General features: G+C 40.2%; 1 pseudogene; it reads left to right on the top strand.

The window, feature by feature from the left end:
• The first annotated feature begins 191 nt into the window (after positions 1-191).
• LOC112564001 lies at positions 192-7,308 on the top strand (annotated as a pseudogene).
• The last annotated feature ends 3,436 nt before the right edge of the window (positions 7,309-10,744 follow it).

Below are 10,744 nucleotides of genomic sequence, written 5' to 3'. Positions count from 1 at the left end.
GAATCGAGTAGAGGGGAAATTTATCGAGAAATTTCGTACATAAATTGCCTTTTTTAGATGGAATGACAACAGGATTTTTATCCTCAGCATTTGAGTTCTCTAATATAACACACACACACACAATGATAACAGCAACACACTCACAGTGATAATACAACGGAAGTAGATAAGAGACGTCAGCTCCGTTTGACATCATATGTAAAGGTGACAAGGATAGCGTATCTATAACGAAAAACGCACAAAATTCAGAGGAAAGTAAACTGTTGTGACAAGTTCTCTTCATAAATGTGCCTCCTTGATTCGTCTGAAGTCACCGTATGTAGAACAAGTGTCAGAGTGAGAGAGAGAGAGCATGCATAGGTGTTTGTTTATGTTTATGCCCGCAAATTGTGGCGGAATTCAAATGTGCATGTGATGTATAGTGCAAGCATGCGTCTGCTTGTGTGTGTGTTGTCGTGCCAGAGGGGTTAGAAATTTTATTGCACATAGGTATGGATATAATAGCGATGTAATGGCTACTAAAAATGTATGATCATTGAGAAATTATCAAAAATTCTCAATTTCTCATCCCCTTTCCCCCGTTAATACATGCTCCTCCTGAACGTCATTTGACAAACTGAACAAATTCTTAATTGTTCTTAATTCTTAAATCCGTTCAAGAATAGCGCCGTGTGATTTGCAAGAGAATTCAAAGACTAATTTGTAAATTAATATGAATGAATATTAATTAAGTAATATTACATAGTGTTGAACTAAAAGCGTGGATAAGATGACTGAATGGAAGGGGCTGGCATTGAGCCAGGTTTACTGGATGGTTTTGGTTCTTCTGACTCAATTTCAGACAGCATCACTTTCAGGGTCGATAACATGAATACTGACGACACAGGAAAAACGATGAAAATAACGCCTTTAGACCCAAATAGCGACATCAGGATCGAAGAGGCCGTGGCGATGGAAGACAAGGAAAAGGACGAAGTCCAAGATGACGCTGGGCCCTGCTCGCGGGCAATACAGAGAGCCCAGGACACTGTGGTGAAGTTTTACAACACCTACAAGAAGCTTATTGTACATGTGATTCTTGCTGTCCTGTTGTTTTTGTACATGGCCTACTTCGTCTGCTGCATGTGGTACAGATTTGGGGACGAGGGCTCCATTCGGCTGCTCGTCGGCACCATCCTGGGCGTTTTGCTAATCGCTCTTCATTACGTGGGCGACTATTTCGACCTTTCAAATGCGCTGAAGGGAATTGTGAGAGTCAAGGATAAAGCAAAGCTTCGAAAAATCATAAGATGGTAAGTATTCCATTTCCATAACCGCTTTGGGTACAATTATGAAGCACACAGAAACAAATTAGCGGAAGATTCAAAGAAAATGTATCACATGCCCATAATGAATTAAAGCTGGGATGAATTCAGTTTCACTCACTCCCTGCATATCTTCAAAGCAGGATTCTGTTTGCTTGCTAGATTCTAAAAAATAACGAAAAAAACGTGTATCTGGTATGTGCAATGAAACAAAAAAGCACAAATCAAGATATTGACGTGATGGGATTCATCCTATAACAGTCAAAGTAACACCCTTTATCAAAAGGAAAGAGGTGGGGGTATGGTTGCGTTCGTAATGTTTTCCAACAAAAATCATGTCACACATGCAGCGAATGCAAACTGTTGATTCGTCTTACTATGTCTGATTTTAACAAGCATGCACGAACACGTGTACAAAGACCACAGACTGACCTTCTTGTACAGATGTACTATTAGTGTAGTAAGGATGGACGGAATATGTTTTTGCAGGGCCCTGTACGTGATCAGTGCAGTCGCCATGGTTACGGTGCTGATCGCACTGGTGGCCATACGAACACCCAACAACCTCGTCTCACTGGGTGGCCTCGCTGCCTTCATACTACTCTCTTACATAACGTCCTTTAATCCTGCAAAGGTAAGATAAAAATTGTCTCAGTAAAGACGCTTATAAATTTGGACTAGTTAGCTTGGATCTAGATATATTTATATACTGTGCGACTGTTTCGAAACAGTTTAGCTACGACAACATTGATGGGTGGGAGGGGATGGTCTGTGTTTACATTTCCCAACTAACCAAGATACATTCAGGAAAACTCCTAATAGCTAGTAAGCACCTGCCCAGAGGAATGTGTTGGTATGACCAGCCTGTGTAGGAATAAACTTTCTGTCAACAGGTGAACTGGCATCCTGTGTACTGGGGGTTCTGCGTGCAGTTCTTCTTCGCGGGTATCATTCTGCGCACGCGTGCTGGATACGAAACATTTGATTGGCTGGGAGACCGGGTCACCGAATTCTTGAACTTTGCGTCTGAAGGCGCCATGTTTGTCTTTGGGAAATGTTATAGACCATTTCTTTGCTTTTGGGTAAGTTACACCGTATTTGTCAAATCCATATTCGTTTATTATCTCAAGTTTGTGAAAACCTTTGCTTTAAAAAACGCACTTTTTAACTTTATTTGAAGGTGCCTGCTTCTGATTAAGTTAAGTCGTTATTTACGTATATGCTGTTCCTGTAAAAGGGACATCTTTTCTTTATTAATCCAGTGATGTTTTCAGAGCTAAATAACTATAAGCCCTTTAGAGATTCTTTTTCTTCTCGTAGAATCCAGCAGCTTGAGATATGTCATGATTAGAAGTTAGCGAGCCCAATCCGTTATCTTTGTCATGACTTATCTTCCGAACATCTTACTCTTAAAGTTAAAAAAAAAAAAAGCAAACCCACACATCGATTCCAGTTCTTTTTTTTTAACACTCATAGATATCGACCCTTTAACTTTTAAAATTATTATCTGGTAGCTTTTCCAGCAGTAAGCATTCGGCGAAGAGTAAAGGTCTAGGAAACTCTTAAGATATAATGAAATTATCTTTTTTGGGATGGGGGGAATCAGGAAATTAAAAATTGTCTTTCGTCACGAATTCCGGATTGTGTAAATTGTTTAATAATAAATTCTTCCAAGAATACATGGATTGTAGTTGCAGGCTTCATATATATGATGTTAAATAAGAGGACAGAAACTGTTTTTGTATAGATTTTGCCAGTCATCGTGTTCTTCAGCTCCGCCATCTCCGTCCTGTACTTTCTTGGTGTCATGCAAGCGATCGTGAGAGTACTGGGACGTTTTCTGTCTTTTTGTCTCGGTACCACACCTGCCGAGTCCCTCAACGCTGCTGCCAACATCTTTGTGGGCATGGTATGTCTTTGTGGGCATGGTATGTCTAAAGCATGTCTTTGTTTTTTTTCTATTTTTTTGGCATTATTTTTATCTTTATTTTAATCTTTGTAAAATTGCATTGATTAGGGTTTGCTACATTTCAGACTGAGGCCCCCTTGATGATTCGCCCTTTCATAAGTCGCATGACCAAGTCCGAGCTCCATGCAGTGATGACGGGAGGTTTCGCCACCATTGCCGGCTCTGTCCTCGGCGCCTACATCGGTTTCGGAGTGAGCGTAGTTTGATATTAAAGGACATATTTCCTCATTAACACGTGTCAGAGGGCGCAAATGTTTATAATATTTCACAACTAATATAAGAAGATGGTAGGTAAGGACTAGGAACACTGTAAACCAGAAATAGCATTTGATTGATGGAAGATGATTTTCTGCAGTGGATTTGAAAAGATATGAAATCTAAACAAAGGTTTAAGATAGGAATCAAACATCTGAAAATCTTGTTAAAAACAAATAAAATCTACAAAGACCACAAAACCCCACAAACATGATGATGAACATGGATACGTTTACGCTCTGAAGACCCCAGTAATGAGTAAGTCTGGGACCTCATTCAAATTTCGGGAAACAGTTTTTGCACTGAGGTTTACGCAAACATTAGAAAATTTATTTGCAATCTACTAGTTCTTTAACGGTGTGAAAAGTTTCACAGTTACTATAAAGGAAGGGATGGTAGATGGCTGAGTGCATTTCCTCGCCAATCTTCTAAGAACATCTAACACGAAGAAGTTGAGATGTAACAGTGTGCGGTTTCAGGTGCCCGCTGACCATCTGCTCTCAGCTTCTGTCATGTCGGCGCCTGCAGCTCTGGCCATTTCTAAACTCACGTACCCGGAGACGGAGGTACCCCAGATGTCAGATGAAGACTACTCCAAAATGGAAGACATGTGAGGAAACTGGCTGTGCTTTGCGAGTAGATAGTTCGGAAAATTAAAAAAAATTAAGAAAGTGAAAAAGCAAAAAAGAAAATAAAGGTATTGTATGATTCAGATCACTTTTTTTTAAGATGTCTTCCAAAAGTGATCAAGCAGATGAAATTTCATCCGGTTTATTTTCCGATGAAGCCTTCCGTGGAACGTTTACCGAACCGTATCTTTATATGTTTTTTATGACATTCATTCATTCAGGCCAGAAAAGAACCTTATTGAAGCCGCCAGCAGCGGTGCCTCAGCCTCCATCCAGCTGGTGGCCAACGTAGCGGTCAACGTCATGGCCTTCCTGTGCATCCTCGCCTTCGTCAACTCTGCCTTGAATTGGTTCGGTGAGCGAGCAGGCGTTGAAGGGGTTAGTTTTCAGGTGAGAGAGAGACTCTATCATCATAAACACTTAAAAAACCACGAACAATGAATCTTTAAGGCGAAATATTTAACAAAAATGTTTGCCAAGTGACCCAAATCCAATCATTTTAAACAGGGCAGTTAGCAGTAAAACAGAATAATAGAAACAGCTTCACATAGAAAGCATAGAAAAGTAATAACTCAAAAAGACACCCGATTCCAGAAATAATTTTCGGCCATACGTTTAAACAAACAAAAAAAGTCATTTACCTAGCCTTCACTAAGACAATTATTTCAGAAACATGCATCAAATAAGCATTGCTGTCAGATAAAGAGTAAGAAAAATACGGGAAAGAGTTAATCTTTTAGGACTTAACACATAATCGGTATTCATCACTGAAATCATCCACGTCCTGTTTTTGCTCTTGTCCACACCCTTCCTCATTTTGTCTAGCCTCTCCTTCCATAACTAGCATTAGTATCGTTTGATCAACTATTGAAATATTCTCCTCTCACTTTTTTGTTTCTTCTTGTCACGGCAGTTTATATGTTCATACGTCCTGTACCCGGTGGCGCTGTTCATGGGCACGGAGCTTGCGGACTGCCGACGGATCGCCGAGCTGGTGGGCATCAAGACCTTCACAAACGAGTTTATCGCCTACGCCAGCCTACGAGACCTCATGGCCAACCATCAGGCGTGGAGGAACTATACCAGTATATACGACCCACACACTCCTGGAAATGTCCAGTACATAAGCGACGACATCGTCCTGACACACTGGAACATGACGCTGACCAAGGGCATCATCTCGGTGAGTTGGGTTTCCTAGTTGGGTTCATTACTTTTCCAAAATTTTCTGTTTGGTGGAAGGACAAGCGCATACCCTCCGTGGGGGCAGGGGAGAATATATATATGTACAGTACATGCCGTTCGTTGTTGGGATTTATTTCTGCATGAGTTTGTAATGGTTGGCTTTAGAAGTTAAAAGTTATTGAAGATGATGACGGAAAAGATGAACCAGTCTGACGTTCTGTTGACTTACTCTAGCGATATGACCCCATGTTCTGCGTTGTCCTTGTGTGTAGCCCATGAGAGATTTGACAAGTGTTAGGGAATCAACAACATTTTTAAACTTTTCAAACTAAAACGTTCATTAATCATACGAAAAGATTTAGGCTCTACCTTGTATTTACAATCATAGGTAAGTTGATATTCTTATCTAATGCGATATTTAAGAGTAAATTCTGACTTTTGTATGAAAAAGTGTTATTTGTAATACAGTCTACATTCTTGAGGGGTAGACAAGGATGCATCGATACATCGTTATGACTATCTGTAAATACCACTTTCCCCTCGAAATCTTGTAAACTCCAGACTAACCCTTCTTCCTTAATTTTTGCTTCGTTTCAGAGGCGGTCAGAGATCATAGCGACCTACGCTTTGTGTGGTTTCTCCAACTTTGGCTCCATGGGAATCATGCTTGGAGGTCTGACAGGTATGGCACCCAGAACGAAAGAGAGACCTGGCATCTATCGTACTGAGAGCTATGATCGCTGGCAACATCGCTTGTTTCTTCACGGCCTGCATCGCTGGTGAGTTGATGGTCACGTGACGTGTTTTCGCAGATTTTGGAAAAGATCAACTTTGTTTCTAAATTTTCTAATGAGCCCCTGCGCATAATTTCGCATCTCTGTATGTGAATAGACGGCTTTCCATTGTTCAAAACAATCCAGTTAAAACAAATGTTCAAGATCACTGTATTTACAATTTTAGAGATAGCTGAACTGATTTTTGTAGAAATGTGTGGTATAGATATGATAGGAATATGGATTATAGACATTGCAAAACCCAACCTACCCTCGCACACCGGAGCTCAAAGCGTCTTATACTCATCCACCCTCCTCTCTCTCTCTCTGGGGGAACACTATTCTTTCTCTGCATGTGGCATCTGTTTACAGGGCTGGCTGCCTTGCCATGATATACCTTTGTTGCTTGCTCGGCGTAAAACAAGAATTCCCTCCTCTCTTTCTTCATACATGTTCCTTCGTTCGTTCTCTCTTATATACATCCATACACCCCGTACTCACACGCACACATACTAAATTGCACACACATTCCATCCCACACCCACTCACACAAACACAGAGAACAAGTTTTTTACAGAGCATACCGACCTTGTTTATACATCTTTATAATTGCTCTAATCATGTATATCGCATCCTTCAACCTGGCTGAATTCATGGCCAACACTACAATGCCAGTCCCGTTGTTCTCGCTACCCGAGAGCGTGGGCAATGATGTTTCTCTGACATTAGTAATCTATATTTTTTGGTCAGGATGCACACCGCACGAAAAATGAAATGCAAGATTCTACGAGAGCAGCATACAAATAACTGACCAGGTTTCGTGCCAGGGTGTCGCCACCGCTTATATTTAAAAACTTTACGTTTAACAGAGTTAGGGCGCTTGGCACACTGATTGCTGTTTTTGTCTCTTCGGTTATTAAAAGCCTTATCATGCATGCATTCAGACAGTCAGACGCCACAATGTTTAAAATAAAGCTGTGATTTTGTTTCTGTTTCAGGTCTATTTTTTGAAGATTTCAACTAATCATCAAGAGAATGACACTTCCTTTTTTTTTTCTTTCGTCCGAATATTTTGCAGATCCTTCATTTAGGAAAAGTCCTCATTCGACACGACAGACCGGCGAGTCGGTTAAAAGTCTTTAAAAAATAACTGTACCATCACTCCGTGTGAAGTGGGATACGAAAAAAAAAACCCAACAAAAAACAAACAAAAAAACAAGACAGTTTAACTCAATTAGAGAAATCCGCACGTCTTCCAGAATTTTGTTCTTAACGTATAAATTATGGCCACGTCACCATGCAAGCTGCCGAAATCATATACGCAAGGTGTGCTTAATGATCGTTGATCATTATTTTCATGAATAATAGTCTCGTTACCGGAAATTCGTCTCACATCCTGTTTTGCATGGTCCTGACGCACCGGAATACAACGATGACGGAGTGGCTCGAGAGCGTCACGTGTGGGTGACAACAACGACACAAGAAAACAACGCCCCCAGGATTTTGTTTCTCCAAGTATTCGCTAGGCACGTCTTGTTGGGGTCTCAGTGGTGAAGATACAGGATTTTCTACCGGAAATACTTAAGGTGCACCTTCGTGATGTCTTCTCCCTGTAGCCGACGAAAGGCGCTCCTACGTAATTCTGACGTTGCAGTACAGCCGCTACTCAAATAAACCCGGATGTACTCAGTGATGCGTACACACCTCCACGACGGTCAGGAAGTGTTTTGTATAAGGGTACAAGTTGTTTATAAATGCTTTTCCCGCGTAGGATCGTCCGAATCACATGGTAAGGATAAGGTCTACTTTAGTTTGTCATAGATGGCTTCAAATGTAAATCCTCAGTTTATCCGATTGTAGGCACATGTCCTTGAAGACTTTATATAAGAACAAAGTCACAAATCTGTGTGTAATGTAAAAGGAACTATATCCAATATCTGGGACTATTTTAGGGTTTCTAAAGAATGTCTACCCGGAATGATCCTACTGTTAAATCCCTCACCCTGTCACTACATAAATAACTCACAAGCACGGACGCGCGCTCGCGGACACACATGCACACACTCTCTCATCACTTGTACAGATTCCGTAGATGTCTTCCCCACTTTCATGTATGCCCAAAAGCAGTATATCGTCTCTTCATGAGTATATATTTTTTTTCCAACTAAATTCTTAGTGAATATTAGTCTCTATGTTTGATCTCATAATAGGATCGGTGGTTGTCTGGGTCCTGATGCTCAATACAGGTGCTGTGCTGAGTTCGCTGACTAAAGAGATGTAGTTTCGACCGCTTTTTTTGTTGATTTTAGGCATAAAATATTGCATCTTTATATTCATCGTAGGGAGCTTTACAGGATGAACCAGTCAAATATATCAGATCATTTAAATGTCAAGAGTAATTACCAAGAGACTGCTATGGGAGTGCCAGCTAATGAAATTAGGTCTATCTCACCTTCCCTTGAAGCGAACAAGGATCGATCAATCAATCAATCAATCAATCAATCAATTAATCAATCAATCAGTCGCTATCACTCACATTCTATTGTTCTCGATTACTTTGCGTTTGCATGTCACTATAGATATTAAAGGTCACTCGCATTGCTAGTAGTCAATCTTGATAAGGGAGGTAATCAGCATTTACGAAATTTTACCATTTGGAGCACGGAGCTACCTCCCTTGAAACACGTTTAATGTAGCAGGCATCATGATGTTGGGTCGCTCGTCCATTGAGGCAAGACTTTCCAACTAGTGACAAGTAGATGTGATTAAGCTCTCGTTACTTCTGGTCTTATAAGAGAAACGAGGGCCTGTAAATTATGAATTAATTTTGCAGAGTGTATTTTCACCCTCATCCTCCCAAGAAATCCAACAAAATATGCCAAGGTCATGTACTACATCATAAAGCTGCTGTGTCCTATTCTGCTCCAGGTCTCTTTTTCGAGGGCTAAAGATTACATATGGAACGTGACCCCCTTGACGTCGTTAACGTATTTTGCAAGTCCACCATTTTGTTAAAAGAAGAAATTCAAGCGGATAGACGGAAAATACTTGTCATGAGTCACAATAATATAATGAAATTTAACGGTCTGTGAAATATTTGTAATAATCAACTATTAATATTTTCCCCAGCTACATTGATTGTGTGTTTTGGTAAACACGTTTATGTGACAAACTGTAATTTTTTTTTTGCTTTGTTTACTGAACTAGAGTATTTGTCTCTTAAAGAAACTGTACTATGTACTATCCTTGGCACTAGTCATGTCGCGTCCTAAATTTTGGATACCTTTTTGTATAATCTTCATACCACGCTCGTGAGGTGTTTTGCAAATGATTTATCCATCCTATAGTAATTTTGTAATATTTTTGCTTAGGTCGCGTTTTTTACAAGTTGTACTTATACAGTATTTGTGAATGGTTTATTAAAATAATTTAATAATTTAATAATTTCATTCCTTTTTAATTGTGTGCCCCTCGCAGTAAGAATTTAACAAATGTTTAGAAATAAATTCTCTTTGTTCGAAAATTACCAAACGGCATGACTATCGAAGTTTTGTCCATATTTTACTTCGTCAGCCGCTAAGCTCTTTGTACTTCAGCTTGCTGGGTCATAGGTTACGATTTCTCTTTCTAGCATGCGCTGCTAGAGATGAAACGAACGATAAGAAAGGTATTAAAACTCATTTGGTCATGTGTCATACGATAACTGGCTCCCTCCACGAGTCGAGCGGACGCACTAGTATACAGACTGTCATAAGGTGGGAACGGGTAACTGTGGGGATGAGTTAGTGGTTGGGGTGGCGCTACGTCGGCAACGCAGTAGTCGGCCTTTGACAATAGGCCCAGAAGTCCCATCGCCGCTTATCTCCCTTGGAATCAGTCGGCCTGTGAACCGCGGACCGCTTACGTCACGACGGACATAACGCAGGGTTCGGAGTTTTTTCTTTAACGCTGTGATGCCATCAGGAGGTTCTCTCTCTCTCTGTATATATATATAGTGAAGACCATTTTCCTGGACTGATGATTTAAATTCCAAGCCTTCAGATTTGTCCTACAAACGTAAAGACAACAATTCTCTGTGTGTGCATTCCTGTTTTACTTCTTCCCCCACCCCCAAAACACCCCCCACACACACACAAAGACTTTCTCTCTGCACTTGAACATATTTCGTAGTTGTTTTCCCCACTTTCCTGTATACCAAAATGCAGTAACTGCATGTCTCTTCGTGAGTTGTTTTTCTTTTTCTTTGAGAACAATTGTCTAGGGTTGATCTACAAATGTTCATACTGGGAACTGTGGTTGCCTGGTTCCTGTGTGTGTTTTACACAGGTTAGCTGAGTTTGCTGACAAAAGAGATGTAGTTTCGAACACTTTTTGTTTATTTTATGAAGAAAATTATATATTTTTACATTCATCGTAGGAAGCTGAACACACAAACACATTTACCTTGCGACACCGACATCTCTTAATTAAGAATCACTTGAAAACAGTCTCTAGCTTATTATTAAATATAATAATGTCATTGTCTTACAACATTAAATGTTATTTAAAATATGATAAACTCTGATGATTCAAAATATTGACTCTCACCTTTCTGAACTCTGCTTTGAAAATAAAACGAGATGCAACAAA

Source organism: Pomacea canaliculata, linkage group LG5 (genome assembly GCF_003073045.1).
Source record: "Pomacea canaliculata isolate SZHN2017 linkage group LG5, ASM307304v1, whole genome shotgun sequence".
Taxonomy (NCBI): domain Eukaryota; kingdom Metazoa; phylum Mollusca; class Gastropoda; order Architaenioglossa; family Ampullariidae; genus Pomacea; species Pomacea canaliculata.
The sequence above is the reverse complement of the archived record's forward strand: the minus strand, read 5'-3'. Positions and strand labels throughout refer to the sequence as shown.